The sequence below is a fragment of the Lissotriton vulgaris genome, chromosome 4_1 (genome assembly GCF_964263255.1).
Source record: "Lissotriton vulgaris chromosome 4_1, aLisVul1.2, whole genome shotgun sequence".
NCBI classification, from domain to species: domain Eukaryota; kingdom Metazoa; phylum Chordata; class Amphibia; order Caudata; family Salamandridae; genus Lissotriton; species Lissotriton vulgaris.
The window spans coordinates 1,951,218,678-1,951,233,685 of record NC_141691.1 but is presented as its reverse complement, the minus strand read 5'-3'; the positions used below and the strand labels follow the sequence as shown (position 1 = coordinate 1,951,233,685).

The 15,008-nt window shown below is 44.4% G+C and overlaps 1 protein-coding gene across 7 annotated transcripts in view; it reads left to right on the top strand.

Moving 5' to 3' along the window:
* The window catches only part of PTK2 (protein tyrosine kinase 2), an 878,302-nt gene that overhangs the window by 266,504 nt on the left and 596,790 nt on the right, over nucleotides 1–15,008 (top strand). The gene's annotated exons all lie outside the window — the stretch shown is intronic.

Genomic DNA, 15,008 nt, shown 5'->3' with positions numbered 1-15,008 from the left:
GCATTCTGGCAGCCAAATGGGTATTGGTGTGTACGTTTAGTTACACTATTGGTATTCATGTGTTTATGTACCTGTTCGTAATTCTCAGAGTTGCCTACCCAGAACTGTAAAGTTCACTTTCAAACACTAAAAGTCACAGCCTTATTTTGGGGATTCAGCCATGAAACCTACACCATCTTGCTTTCCGCGATTCATTATTTCATATTTCAGGGCTTCTTTGGTCGTGGTCGAGTTCTACGAACACATTTCAGAGACGTGCTCCTTTACTGAGTTTTCTAGTACTAAAATCAGAAGATGCTTTGGGCGTCTGCTATGATGGAGTAAATATTTGTTGTTGATGTGATGTCTAAGTAATAAACGCAGCTAGATCAGATTAAACCAGGGAAAAACTGGATACAGTGCCTCCTTTTTTAAAAACATACTTTAATAATTTTCATGCTTAACAATCCGGCGCGACAGCGAATCATAAATTGTAGGGTTCATATAGTTGTACCATACTGTAATCACAGGTTGATCGTTACAACTTATACAGTCTACAGAAGGTGTATTCACAGTAGGAGCAGTGGTAGCAGGATTTTAAATTGCAGTAACAGTATTTGTAGCGAAGGTATATTTATAAATTGTATGCCAGAATAACATGCCCCCCCCCAACACCTCCCAGGAACTAGCATTCTAAACATTCCCACCCCCTCCTCACCCCTGTCCTCTCCTAGGCCAATAAATCGAATGGTTTTGTTTCTGTTCACTTCACACATATATATATATATATATATATATATATATATATATATATATATATATATATATATATATATATATATATATATTCCCAAATGCATGGCTTGCAGCTGTGCGTGTATCTGATTTGTTAGTTTTGGACTGATAGGTGAGTGTTTATACTACAGCGTCTCAATGTGATGAAGGTTCAGAGGATGTAAAAAGTTCTAGCATTGTGTCACCCTCCAATGAAATTGAGTTCTTCCGTAAGCCCTAATGTCTACCCTCCTTATTACCATACTTTCAGCCCTTCACCGTGCCAGTTGAGCACTGCAGGGGGCAGCGTGGATTTACACCGCATCGTGATTGAATTGATACAGTGCCTCCTTAGTCTAGACTTGCTGTCTACCTTAGATTTATTCCCTACACCCTCGAGGTAGTTTCTCATCCTTGGATCAATGTCACTGTAAACCTTTTCCTTAACCCCATAGTTCATGGCAATTAGTACGTGTGGAACTAAACACTTGATATGTAGCTGGTTGGCTTGCTTTCAAGAGTGCCACTACCAAACTCCACTATCGAATAATGCTGTCTCTACTTGCACATCTATACTTGTCTCTATGTAGTACCTGGGGACAATTAGCCCAGATATATGCCAGTCCTCTGGTATTTGTTTTATGCTTCCTTCCGGTACCATCGTGCTTGAGAACACAGGTAACAAGCATTTACAATGCAACGGTTTCGGGGGGCTCTTGTGTGTGTGTGTGGGGGGCTCTTGTGTGTGTGTGTGGGGGGCTCTTGTGTGGTGTGTGTGGGGGGCTCTTGTGTGTGTGTGTGGGGTGCTCTTGTGTGGGAGGGTGTGTGCAAATGCAATACGTCTTGCATTTGCGACAGAGTAAGCTATTGGCATTGTAAATGAGAATGCCATTTATTTATCTGTTTTCAAAACCAACACATAAATAAAAAGTTTGCCATTTACAATGCCAATAGCTCAAACTTTTCCGAAGGAGAAACCGTTGCATTGTAAATGCTTGTTATTTTTTAGTGTTCTGACCCTTTGACAAAGTCAGTAATTGTGACTTGTTTTAAAATAACACCATTTATATTGTAACAACACATACTCAGCCATGTGCGCCTGCAGGGGTTTGGGCAGCAGGTCAACCAAAGAAGGGAAATGGTGACATACAATTGCTTTGCTTCGCTTATGCTCTTATATAGCGCACATTACATTAATTTTCTAACCAGCACAATGCCTGGCCCGCATTACGTTTTGATGCCTGTCGCATTTTTTAGAAACTATTACAGGCTAGACGGGTTGTCTTTATGACGGGAACTGCAGTTTAAATGGACACTCAAGTACAATTCTATTAAAGGGAATAGATCGGCTATAGTCTGAGGCAGTTGTTGTTCGTCTATTCATTTATTTTCTGTTTTAGCCCTGAGTTCCTTTTTTAATCCCCACAGCAGGAAGAGGATGTAAATAAGTTGAAAGTATGCTCTTTATTCTTGCTACAAGGGGTGGATGGGGCAAAGCGTCTGGTAGATAGAAACTCAGAACAAGCATTTACAATGCAATAGTCTCGGCTTTGTTAAAGTTAGAGCTATTGGCATTGCAAATGGCATTTTTTTAATTTTTTGTTTTTTTTAAAACATAAATAAATGGTATTGTCATTTACAATGGCAATAGGTGAGCATTAGAGAGTAGTAGAGAGTATTAGCGCACACAGAGCCACACACACAGAGCCACACACACAGAGCCACACACACAGAGCCACACACACAGTGCTCCACACACACACACACACACAGAGCCCCACATACACACACACAGCGAGCCACACACACACACATACACACACACACACACACACACACACACACACACACAGCCCACCCACACTCACAGAGAGCCCCCCCACACACACTCACAGAGCCTCACACACACAGCCCCACACACACACAGCCCCCCACACACAAACAAAGAGACCCAAACACACACAGAGCCCCACACACACACACAGCCACACACACAGAGCCCTCCCCCCACACACGGAGCCGTCCCCCACACACACACACAGACCCCCCACACACACAGAGTCCCACACACACAGAGAGCCCCACACAGGGAACAGAGGCCAGAAAAAAACGATCACAACGAGGGAAGAAGGGGCAGAAAAGCAAGCACAACGAGTGGCAGGGGGCAGAAAAGCAAGCACAGCGAGTGGCAGGGGGCAGAAAAGCAAGGACAACGAGGGGGCAGGAAAGCAATCGCAACAAGGGGGGCAGACAATCTATATTATAGCACTGCTACCTGAAAAACAACGATCTTGGGGATTTGGCTAACGTCTCCCTCAAATGTAAAGTTTTACTTAGTGCATAAAAAATGAAGCTGTTACATGCGATGTAACTTCACCTCGAAGAAAAAAGGGGCACCGCTCAGCCCAAAGGAGTCAGAATATACTGCTCATCCAAATGGAAGAACAGGGACACTGCTCACTCTGAGGGACATAGTGGGACACATACCACCACAAGGAAGTACGAGAGGGGGCAACACAAGACTGAAAGGAACAACACAAGTCACCTGGGATATAAAGACAATTCACCTTACCCTCAAGGAGTGAGGGGCAGAACATCCCAATATAAAGGAGGGAAGACGAGTGATGCAACTCACCCCAATGGAGGAAGAAGGATCGGGCGGCTAAGCTAAATCCAACAGAGGAGTACTTTAATCTGGATCGGGCGGCACAATGCGGGCCTAGAAAGTCCCTCGGACTACCCCCTCCTCTTTGCTGCGGGGTTTGTGAGGCCGGCTGCCTCTCCAAGAAACACTTTTCAAAACAGGATGAAATTTAACTGAAAAAATTCTATTAACCTGCTACCACTCACTCGCAATCAGAAAAATCACAGGTATCGTTCATCACATAAAGTAAGACATGTGCCTTACTCTATATAACCCTCATCGCATCCCTTGCCTCGCTTTAAACTTGGCTCACACCCTATTACTGACATCATAATGCAAAAGTCACATCTCGCTCGCTTGCAAAACTTGCTTCACATCAAATCACATCACTTAAATCATTTAAACCACTTCACATCATATACATCTCAACATACACCATTACATATTTATTAGAGAGTTTTATTGAGCGCCTACATGGCCTGAGGGTAGCAGAGTAAATCGAATGTGAATAAAACATAAGGGTGGTACTTACAATATGTACACGTAACCGTACAATGCAAGACCCTGAGTAAAACATACAGGTAATGCTTATTTCTTCTCTGTACAGGTTACTTCAGGTAGCATAAGCTTCAATCTATCACCATCGGCTAGTACGAGCAGTGCTGTGGGAGTGATTACGTTGGCCTTTGTCTGTCTGTGGTTGATAGAGTGGTGGTACGGGATTAAAGACTCCAGTGTTTCTCTAGCAGAATTTCTGAATGTTTCCCTTTATTTATTTTATTTTATACACTTATAAGGCGCGTAGCTACCCAACAAGGTTTTTCCCGGCGCCAAGACACAGTAAAAGATAGGTGTAGTGGAAAACGGAGCAAGCAGGATTTATTTCTCAAACAACCAGGTCTTGATGCCTCTCCTAAACATGGCATAGTTCTCCTCCTTGCGGAGGTGTGAAGGGAGTGCATTCCAAAGGGTGGGTCCTAAATGAGAGAAGGACCTCCCACCCATTTGTGCTAGTTTGAACCTAGGTACACAAAAATTTGCTGCTGAAAGTGAACGCAGATTTCGTTTGGGAAAATAAGGGCGGGCCAATGCTTGAAGATATTTAGGCGCTGTGCCGACTTTAATCCTGAACATGTAGCTCAGGGCTTTGAACCTGATCCGATTCTCAACCCTGAGCCAATGTAGGTCCCTCAGGTGTTTTGATACGTGGAGGTTTTGGGGATCTTGCAAAGTAGTCTGGCGGCTGAATTTTGTACCATTTGCAATCGCCTGATTACAGCTTGATTTGAACCAAGGTACAGGATGTTGCCGTAGTCAAGCCGAGAAGTTATAAGGGCATTGACTACGGTCTTTTGGGTCGCGGGAGGCAACATCCACAGGATTTTTCTTAACCACTTTATGATGGTGAAACAAAGGCCAGCAACCTTGTTGGCCTGTTGTCTCATGGAGACCGCATTATCCACAAATACCCCCAAATTACGTACATGGGTGGCTGGTTTGGGGAGTTTTCCCAAACTGGAAGGCCAATGTGTGGAGTTCCTTAAGTCTTGGTTTTTCCCCAAGAGGAGGACCTCGGTTTTCTCTCCATTTAGTTTCAGCTGGTTGTTAGACATCCAGCTGAAAATATCGTGGAGACCTTGCTTAAGAGACGAAGGAGCAGAAGGGTTAGATTGAGACATTGAGAAAATAATCTGCGAATCATCAGCATAGGTCATGAGGGTAAGCCCTGATTTGTCCGCTACCTCTGCCAAAGGACGGAGATACAGATTAAAAAGTAGGGGGCTCAAAATAGAGCTATCTGGACCCATCACTTTCAGGTCATCCAGTCCACAGCTCTGGCACGAAACTGGACATAGGGAAAGGGGTGTAACCACCCCCTTCCCAGTTCCACCCATAGGAGGGACCTTAAGGGTAGTCCAGCCCCTTAACTTAGTATAAGTATAGGAACCCAGTCACTAGGACTTTAGATTATCCTGGACAAAACTTTGAAACATATATCCTGAACTTTCGACATTCCATTTCGACTGGAAGACATCTCCCTTGTGGTCAAGGAGTTTGCCAAGGCTTGTTGGGTCCAGTCCGATACCGACACCGCAGTCAACTAGATCCTTCGTGGTACAGCTCGAATCCAGCTCCTTGTCATTGACGCCGCCTCTTGGTCCTCATAGCTGAAGAGACAAACTTCACATCTTCACCTGAAATCACTAGATATCTGGGGACATCTTTCTATCGCCGCCCTGGTCACTGGCAAGTGACCCAGACTCTGTCCCTTCTGATTTCAGGTTCTACAGATCTTCGATCCACCCTTGGATCCACCCAGACACTTTTGCTCTGGTCTGCTGCAGCACTTCTTTGCAGCTCTCCATTGAAAACAACGACGAAACCCGGCACGAAAAGACACTTATGCACCCGGCTTCCCTGGATGAGGTAACACGAGTACCCCGGTGCTCCCGTGGGTCTTGACTTTCGAAGTGTCCTAGTTTAAAAGGGTTCCATCGTAGTCCATCTGGAAGTGGCCTTAAATTGTAAATTTGTAACTTCTTTGTTTCCCGTAGAAAGTCAATGGTAACCCGCAGCTGTGTTTAGACACTGCACGCGTCTCCCGTGGGCCTCCTACTTCCTAACCTTTGGTTGTTTAGAGTAGCCCCAGCAATTCCACAGGCCCCTGGCCTGCTTTCTTCTCTCGTAGTTCCTATACCACTATTTTAGTATATGCTTTGTGAGGCCCCTAGGGCATAACGTATACTGTGCAACCTATTGTATATTAATTGAGTAACTTGTATTGTACTTTTACCTCTGACCTTATAAAGAGTGCAGAGGGGTTGTGTTTAAAGTAAATACATATACATTTGATATATACCTTGTGTTGTGTCCTTTCATTTGGTACTCAAGGGATTATAATTGGTAAAACAACTTGCTTAATACGTTCTCTGACGTCTTAGCCTGATGACTGCTGGTCCATGCTACCACTAGGATAGCTTTCTATAAGGTTGACTTTACAACCACCATCCATAAGGGTCGATTAGACTGGTGCAAGGTGCCCACTAGAACTAGTGGTACAAAAGGGGGTGGTGATGATCAGAGCATCTGAACCAATCAAACACTCACACCCAATCAACAGATCTGGGTTTAATCCATCACCGTTCTTTAGCCCCCTCTGCCACCCCAGTTCAGACATGGCCCATTGCAAATCAGTCTGACCCTGTGCCTCATGCAAACAGTCCTCCCCGAACTACCAAGCCATGCCTTCCCTGGACCTGATTAAAGCTTCCTAGGACCGGTTTCTGGCATTACAGCCGTCTTCAGCCAGGCTTGCTTGAATCCAGTGTCAAAGTGAGCAAGGAACTCACGTCTGAGCATACCCTGCCAAATTATGGGGAATAAAGCGGTACAAAAGGGGGTGGTGATGGACGGAGCATCTGAACCAATCAAACACTCACACCCTATCAACAGATCATTCATAACGTGGACAACAGCCATGTGAACCATAACTTAGAAACTCAGGCTATTTATACCAATAAATGACCACTCCTAAAAGCGAAATGTAATTAAACAACAAAACTTACTCAAACTAATTGTTAGTACATTCATAGTCCTCTTCGTTAAAATGGTACGGGTAGTTTGATATGTAATTTCATCTATAAGATGATTTCCAACATTTGTAGTACCATCTGCTTCATTAAGGGTGAGGCCATGAGCATTGCATTTGGTGTGTGAGCTGTGGTTTGTATGGCTGTTGATTGTGCTTCAAAACATAACTTACACATTTTCCTATCTTTTCAATTTTAATGTCTATCTTTTCCTTATATAGCACTTTATACCTTAGAGTAGAGCTAAAGCCGTGTATATATATATATATATATATATATATATATATATATATGTGTGTGTGTGTGTGTGTGTGTGTGTGTGTTTGTGTACATATATAATTATATATGCATATATGTCTGTGTATATATAATTATATATAATTTAATGTATCATTATAAATCTATAATATAGTCTTTGTGTGTGTATATATATATTCTCTCACACACCTTTTAGCAGCCCTTTGCAACTACTGCATGCACAGAGGCGCCCGTACAGTACACCAGATGCTAAAAAAACTCTCCACTCTAACTAATTCATGCATACTTTTTGGATTTCTATGTATGTGATAAGTAACATCCTCGATTGTTTGGTTTTGTAGTGTTGTTTCCTGTTTGCCTGGGTCTCTGTAACCTCTTCTAGAACATACGACTGTTGACTGGCGTGGTGCAGCCCCTGCTGGAAAGGAACAGTGAAAGGCTTTGTGAGTCCTCCACCCCCATCCGCTGCTTGAGCGTGACAATGAGGTCCGGGCGAATCACCGTCAAATTAATGAGGCAGAAGCGTGCAGAGCAATTAACCTGCATATAATGTCCCCGCTTGCCTCACCTCACCTGCAGCTAGATTTATTTTCAACACAAAGCACAATAGACCTGCAGATTAATTTTATTTAAAAAAGAAACAAACCGTATAGGGGTGAATTTGACAAACTGATCATTCATTTGAAGTGATGGAATGCGCCGATGTTTCTTGAGGTCAGGGTGAGCGAGGCGTTCAGTCTAACAAATGATTATGCAAAAGACCTCCCATTAAGATGCATGGTATGCCAATATGTTTCATAAATATTCATTTCGGAGAATGCCCACTGCAATTAGTCCTCGAGGACAGTCTGCCAGTAGCCTCAATTTAAATGCCTGCCAGTACTTGGAAATATTTTTTAGGCTGGTTCCCAGAAGGCTTGGAGGCGATGTATGCTGCATGTACCTAGGTATAGAGTGAGAACCTGGATATTGTTTTTAGGATAGTATCTTGAAGCCTTGGAGAAGAGGTACGGTGTGAGTACCTGGAGATTGTTCTTATGGTAGTGCCCAGAGGTTTGGAGGCGAGGTATGTTTCTAGGCAGCTGGAGATTGATTTTAGGTTAGTAGCCTTGGTATTGTTTTTAGGGTAGTATCCAGAAGGCTTGGAGGCAAGGTACAGTTCAAGTACCTCGGTATAGAGTGAGTACCCGGGGATTGTTTTTAGGGTCGTACCCAGAAGACGAGGTATGCTGCGAGTACCTGCAGATTGTTCTCATGCAGGTACACCACATGATTGCAGGCGTGTTGTGACCACCTCGTGTTTGTTATTAAATCCTAGAAATAGTTTGTGGTGAAATGTGGTGGGTTGTTTGTGATGTTTGCCTTAGTCTAATCAGGAGACCCTTCACCCAATACCCACCCTTTTTTTTTTGTTAGCATATATTACCTACAGGGCTTCTAAGCACAGTGCAAAGCGAGAGATTTTTTTTTTTCTCGAGCTGAGGGCTGGTTAACAGAGGGGCTTTGCCTTTGAGGCATGCTATTGGCTGAGACAAGCAGTTTGATGTAGCAAGTTAGACCTCCAGGTAAGTCGCCAGGGGCATATACATCACAAGGAGATGAGCATTTGAAGTGGCAGAAGGTCCGCTCTGGGAATATGCCAGGCTGGTTCCTTAATAATACTCTTGATATAGTGTTCATGCAGCGCCGGCTGCCAGGGCCTCTCGCAGCTGTGAACGATAACTGGTGTTGTGCAGACTCTGGCCCAAGGTTCTCGCTTTGTGAAACTGGAAACCGAGCATAGGCCTGTCCTTGACTTAAACCAATGACTTCTAGTTTGCACAAATCTTTTCAGCAGCTCTGTCATCAAAAAGAGCGGAACAAATTATGTGGGTGTTGTATTTGAGCCTTTTGAAGCACTGTGTCACACTGTATAGTCCTCCTGGAATGTCTTCCAGCATTTAAAAACCACAACGCCTGACTTTTGCGCAGTCTCGTGCTGCCGGACCTGTTTCAGCCTCATTAGCCGTGTCTCATATCAAATTGTTGAGATGCCCACCCGATCTGGGCCTGGTTCCCATGTCTGTTGTGTGGGTCTGTGTTCAGGTTGTGTCCCTCACTCACTGGCCGTGACTACATCTTGGTCTCTTTGTCCCCGTTTCTTGTGAAAGGGCCCATGTTCCTCCCCTTGCCTCTGCCAGAGAGCACCTTTCCCCGCCTCAGTAGTTTGTAAATCCACCTCTCCCTGTCCCACTATGTATGTTCCAGTGTTGCTCTGCTCCCCGTCAACTTGGCTGCATCCCTGTTCCACTCTAGTGTTCCAGTCTCCATGACATACAGGGCCGGACTGGCCGTATCGGGCACTGGGCATTTCCTAGGTGGGCCGCTAGGGTGGGGCCGGTTTTGGCCCCCTGGGGGGTATTTTTCTTACTGTGGCCGGCAGTATCGGCCCCCTGTAACAAAATCTGACAAAGCCGGGTGTAGCAAACAGCTCGGCCGCACCACCCTCCCCCATCCTGGGTGCCGGCCAAGCAGTTTGCCAGGGCCAGGTTTGGTTCCCAGTCCGGCCCTGTTGATATGTATCCCTCATCACCATTTTAAGTCGTAAAACGCCGATGAGGGATACATATCATCAGGGCAGGACTGGGAACCGGGAACTAGTTTGCTAACAACATCTTGGGGATATTCAAAAGCTTCTGTGGGAATACATTTCGCCCATTGCTTACCATTGGCTTTGTGGTTTGTAACTCATATTTTCTTGCTTTCTATTTGCTGGTTTAGGGTGGCAAGCTTCAGTTAGTCCCGTTGCCCATTCCTTAACACCTTCAGCGCGGCGCAAATTTTCACGCTGTGCTGAACGTTCTATTGAGCGGGCGGGGCCATGACGGAACGTTTCCGTCATAATCACAGCCCAACCGGCGCTCATGACGGAACCGCTCCGTCATGAGCACCGAAGGGGTTAACCTTATTTACGGTATCCTTCTGTGTGCTCCTTTTCTGTAAACAGGCATTTGAATCTTGTTCTTATCTTGTCACATTTGCTGTGCATACCAAGACAGAAGTTAAATGGGGGTGAGGGTGTGTGTGCTCGGAGCTTGATGTTTATTTCTCTTTCTCTGACTTCTAAGTGAAATATTTCTTTGTGACAATCCTGCTGGGAAACGAAAATCTTTTTTTCTAGCTCACAACAGTATGAACTGTGATCATATTGCAGAATGGATTAGAATAAGGAAAGAAAAAATTAGGTCACTTTTTTGGGTAATTAAGAACCGTGGTTGAAACAAATATTTGAAAACTATCAAAACACATCAATACACTAGGTGATTCCATTTACATACATTATTGATTGTACACTTTACTTTGCACTCTATACCAATGCATTCCATGCCAATTAACTGTACACCGTTCTACTCTACACCACTGCACTCGGTCACTACTCTACGCCAATGCATTATATGCCTCTACACACACCGCTCATCTGCACCACTCCACTCTACACCACTGCACTCTACACCACTGCACTCTACATCACTTCATTCTACTCTGAAACAATGTACTGTGTGCCACTGCAGTCTACCTACTATGCACCACTCCATTCTATGCCACTTCACTCTATTCTGAAAAAATCTACTCTACGCCACTGCACTCTTCGTCACTCTACTCCAAACTACTGTACTCCAAACCACTGCACTCTGCGCCATTATTCTCTAATAAGCAACACTCTACTCTACACCACTGCATGCTACGCCACGTTACATCATAGCACTCTGGTTCACCGCACTCTATACCACTCTGCTACTTTGTACAACTGTACTATACTCCACTGCTCTTTACAGCATTCTACTCTGCAACACTGTACTCTCTGCCCTGCACTTTATGCCGTTGCACTCTACACCAGTGCATTCTGTGACACCACTCTGCAAGACTGCACTCTCCGCCACTGAACTCTATGCTATGCTACACTACTCCACTGCAGTGTGTGCTACTTAGCTCTACTCTGCACCACTCAACGGTGCCAGTTTACTGTGCTCTGTGCCAATTTACTCTATGCCACTGCACTCTGTCACTCTACACCTCTGCACTCTATCCTACACTGCTCCACTGTGAAACAATCTACTGTCACTGCACTGTACGGCACTGCACAGTACTCCACCCTGTGCCATTTCACTCTCCACCACTGTAATCTATGCTACTCCACTGCACTCTAATCTACGTCACTGCACTCTGTGCCAATGCATTCTACACCACTTTACTCGAAATCAGTGCAGTCTACTCCACTGCACTCCATGCCAATCTACTCTGCACCACTGTACTTTACGCCACTTCACTCTTGGCCACTCTACGACTCTGCACTCTATGATGCTGTACACCATTAAACTCTACTCCACTCTGACACACTGCTCATCTCAATACCACTCTACGACACTACTCCACTTTACGATGCTCTACACAACTCCCTGTACGCCACTTCATGCCACTATGCTCCACTCTATTCTACGACACACTACTCCGCCTGGCTCAATTCCAGCACTCTACTACACGCCACTGTATGCCACTCCACAGCACTCTACTCTGCCATTCCACTCTAATACACTACTCTATGCCTCTCCACGACACTCTACTCTGCTGAGCCAATCTAGTCTACAACACGCCACTCAACGCAGCTCCACACCAGTCCATGACACTCTGTCACTTCCAGTCTACAACACTCTGCTCCTTCCACAACACCCTACGCCACTCCATAACGTTCCACTCTACTACCCAACACTCTACTTTATGCCACTGACTTTTAGCCATGCCGAACAGCAGCCACGCTGGTAAACAACATGGCTAAAACATATTGGCAAAGCCAGTAGCTCTTGTATAGGCGGGACCTATTGGCTTTGCCAATGATTGTTCTATTAATAAAAGGTGCTGAAGCGAAATTATATCCTGCCTTTATTCCCATTATTTTAGTTTAAATGTAGTAGTCTTGTATGTTCATGGCACTCCTTAAGCAACAGTGTTTTAAAGCTCCTAGAAACAATCTGTTTGAATAGGTCAGCACCTTGCACACCAACACCATGTATGACTTTACCACGCATGTTCAAGGGGTACACTTAAAACGCACATCCAAACAGTGGTATTTATCATTACCAAGCAAACCCAAACACGAAAATTAAATTGCAATATTTCACATCCACATGTATACTTATCTATTTAACTATACATACATATAAACTAAGGGGGTGTGAAATTGGTGTAATTTGCTTTTGCGTAATTGAGACAAAATGGTGCAAAGTCGCACATATTTACGTGAAATGCAAACCTGTCATTTCGTGCTATATTTTACTCCCTTGCATCAATTTTTGAGTTTCAGATGCATTTAGTAAAAGCACAACTAACAGTTGCTCGCGGTCTGTTGTTCACATACGTGCGTGGTAAATTATTATAGTGAATAGCACCATTCACTGAAAATGTTTGCCACGAGTAGTGCATGATAATGAGAAGTAGCGTCATAGTGCAATTTCAGGAATTCATATAACAAGCATAATGCGAAATCTACCAAATTAACGACAGCGTATTTTAAATTGTGTCTTGGCCTAATATATACCCATATATATGTACAGGGCACAAGTCATAAAAAAAAGAAGTGGGGGTCGCTTACGTCACAACAGGAAGTGACGTCACAGAAGGTGGCTTGCACCATCAGACTCATTGCCTTCCCTCGCTCACCCCTTAGCAAATGGAGCCACACATTCACTCTTTGGCCTCCCTGGCGTGAGATCTCGCTCCAGAGAGGCCAAAGAGTGAATGTGTGGCTCTATTTGCTCCAGTTATCAAGCTCCTGGTAAACTAAGTGGGGGGACGCCGTCCACCCGCGTGGTACTCCGACTCGAGCCCTGTATATGTGTATATATTTGCATGTTAAAAAATAGCACTACCCTTCCATGAACCCTAATGTCCCTTACCACCTCTTAACACTACCTTTTCCTGAATCCTACAGATCCCTTACTGCCCTCTAATGTTACTGATGTCCGAACCCTAAACTCTTACTACCCCTTTAACACTACCATTCACTGGACCCTAAAGACCACAACCCTTTAACGCCGTTCTTCCCTGAACCCTAAAGCCTCTTCTTTCCCAGGTATATGGTTAGAATGTTGGCGGTGGAACGCGAACTGGATCTGAGCGGCGGGCAGTAGGAGCCCAGCCTGGTGGATGTTCAGATGTTCATCTATCAGCATAAATAAACCTGCTTAACGTCGTCTTGTGTGGACTCGCTGTCCATCTACCCCTTAAGGCTACCCTTACCAAGACCAAAAAAAAACCTTACCTGCCCTTAAATCTACCTTGCTCTGAACTCTAAAAACCCATTACTACTACTCCTAAATTCTAAAAACTAATTTCCACCCCATATCTGCTAACTCTTCCAACAACACAAAAAAACACCTTCTACCCCTTAACACTAACTTACCCAGTACCATATAAATTCCTTACTACCCGTTCTCACTACCCTGAACCCTAAAAGCCCATTACAGTAAGCTCCTACATTGCGTTTTTATTGTAATATGTTGTAAATTACCAGGTGAAATGTAGATTTGGTGTAAAAAATGTGTTGTAAATATCATTTGTGGAGTTAGATACGTTTAAAGGTATATTACCATCTGAGATACAGAGGAATAATTTCACATGGCGGAGCTGTGCACAATCACAAAGTTGTCTTTTAAAATTGATATCTGGTGCCCTGAACAATGTAAACAAAGCGTCTGTTGTCAGTTTGAAGAGGTGAAGTAGGCAGAGGTTGATTTGTTTTCTCCTTGAGAGCCAGGGAGTCCAGACTCTCTCCTGTTTGTATCATATTCAGTGTCTTCCCTGTGGTCCTGGTGTCTTTGTCGCAGTCCCTCTGCTCTCCTTTACGTTAATACTGAGCCCTGTCTGCTTCCCTACACTGTCCTACTAAGCAATGTCCCCCCGCAATCTGCCCCTTAGGTACATCAGACCACTGTCCTACTTACTCTTTTTCTAGGGTCCCCTCATTGTCCTCCAGGGTGACCGTCACTCTGCCCAGTCTGTGCCTACAGAAACAGACTTTATTATTCACTTCAACCCTCAGGTGCACAAAATATCGCACTGTGCTTTCTCCACCTATTATAGAATCTCTTAAATTGTGGTCCTCCTTGTGCTGCTTGAATTGGATTCTTCATTGTAGTTCTACTCCCTGTGCATGTCCTACTTGCCTTTATCTCCGATGCCTAATCTCCTCCCACTAGTCACTGGCCAGTAATGAGAGACAGGGATGCCTGCAGATGCTGCAGAGGTTTGTTGGGGATTAGTTGAGTGGGATCCGAAGTGCTCTTGAACTTCAAGCATTGGGTTGTGTTCAGGGGTTAGGTAATTGGGCAGATAACCTGCACCTGTGATTTGTGGTGGTCTGGGGCAAAGGGCAGCTCTCAGATGGGCAACCTTCACCGGACTTAACATATTCTTATAATCCAGGAGGGCTCTCAAAGGGGCGTGGCCAATGTAATTAAGTGCGTGCCTGAAAATCATGTTAGCCAATAATCGTGCTTGGCATAATGTGACACCCGACTGGTATTTTGCTGTTTCTGTCATTGCGTCCACATATAAGATACAACAAGTAACATTACACCTACAACAATCCAGGATTATTGGCTTTGTCAAAGGTTGTTAGTTGCCAAAGATAAATAAGCAGCAACTATGGCTTTGTTGTATATATTATTGAAAATGATACAGTTCTGAAATGATGAGACTGTAAAAGAACTAAGACGAGTCTCTGTGAA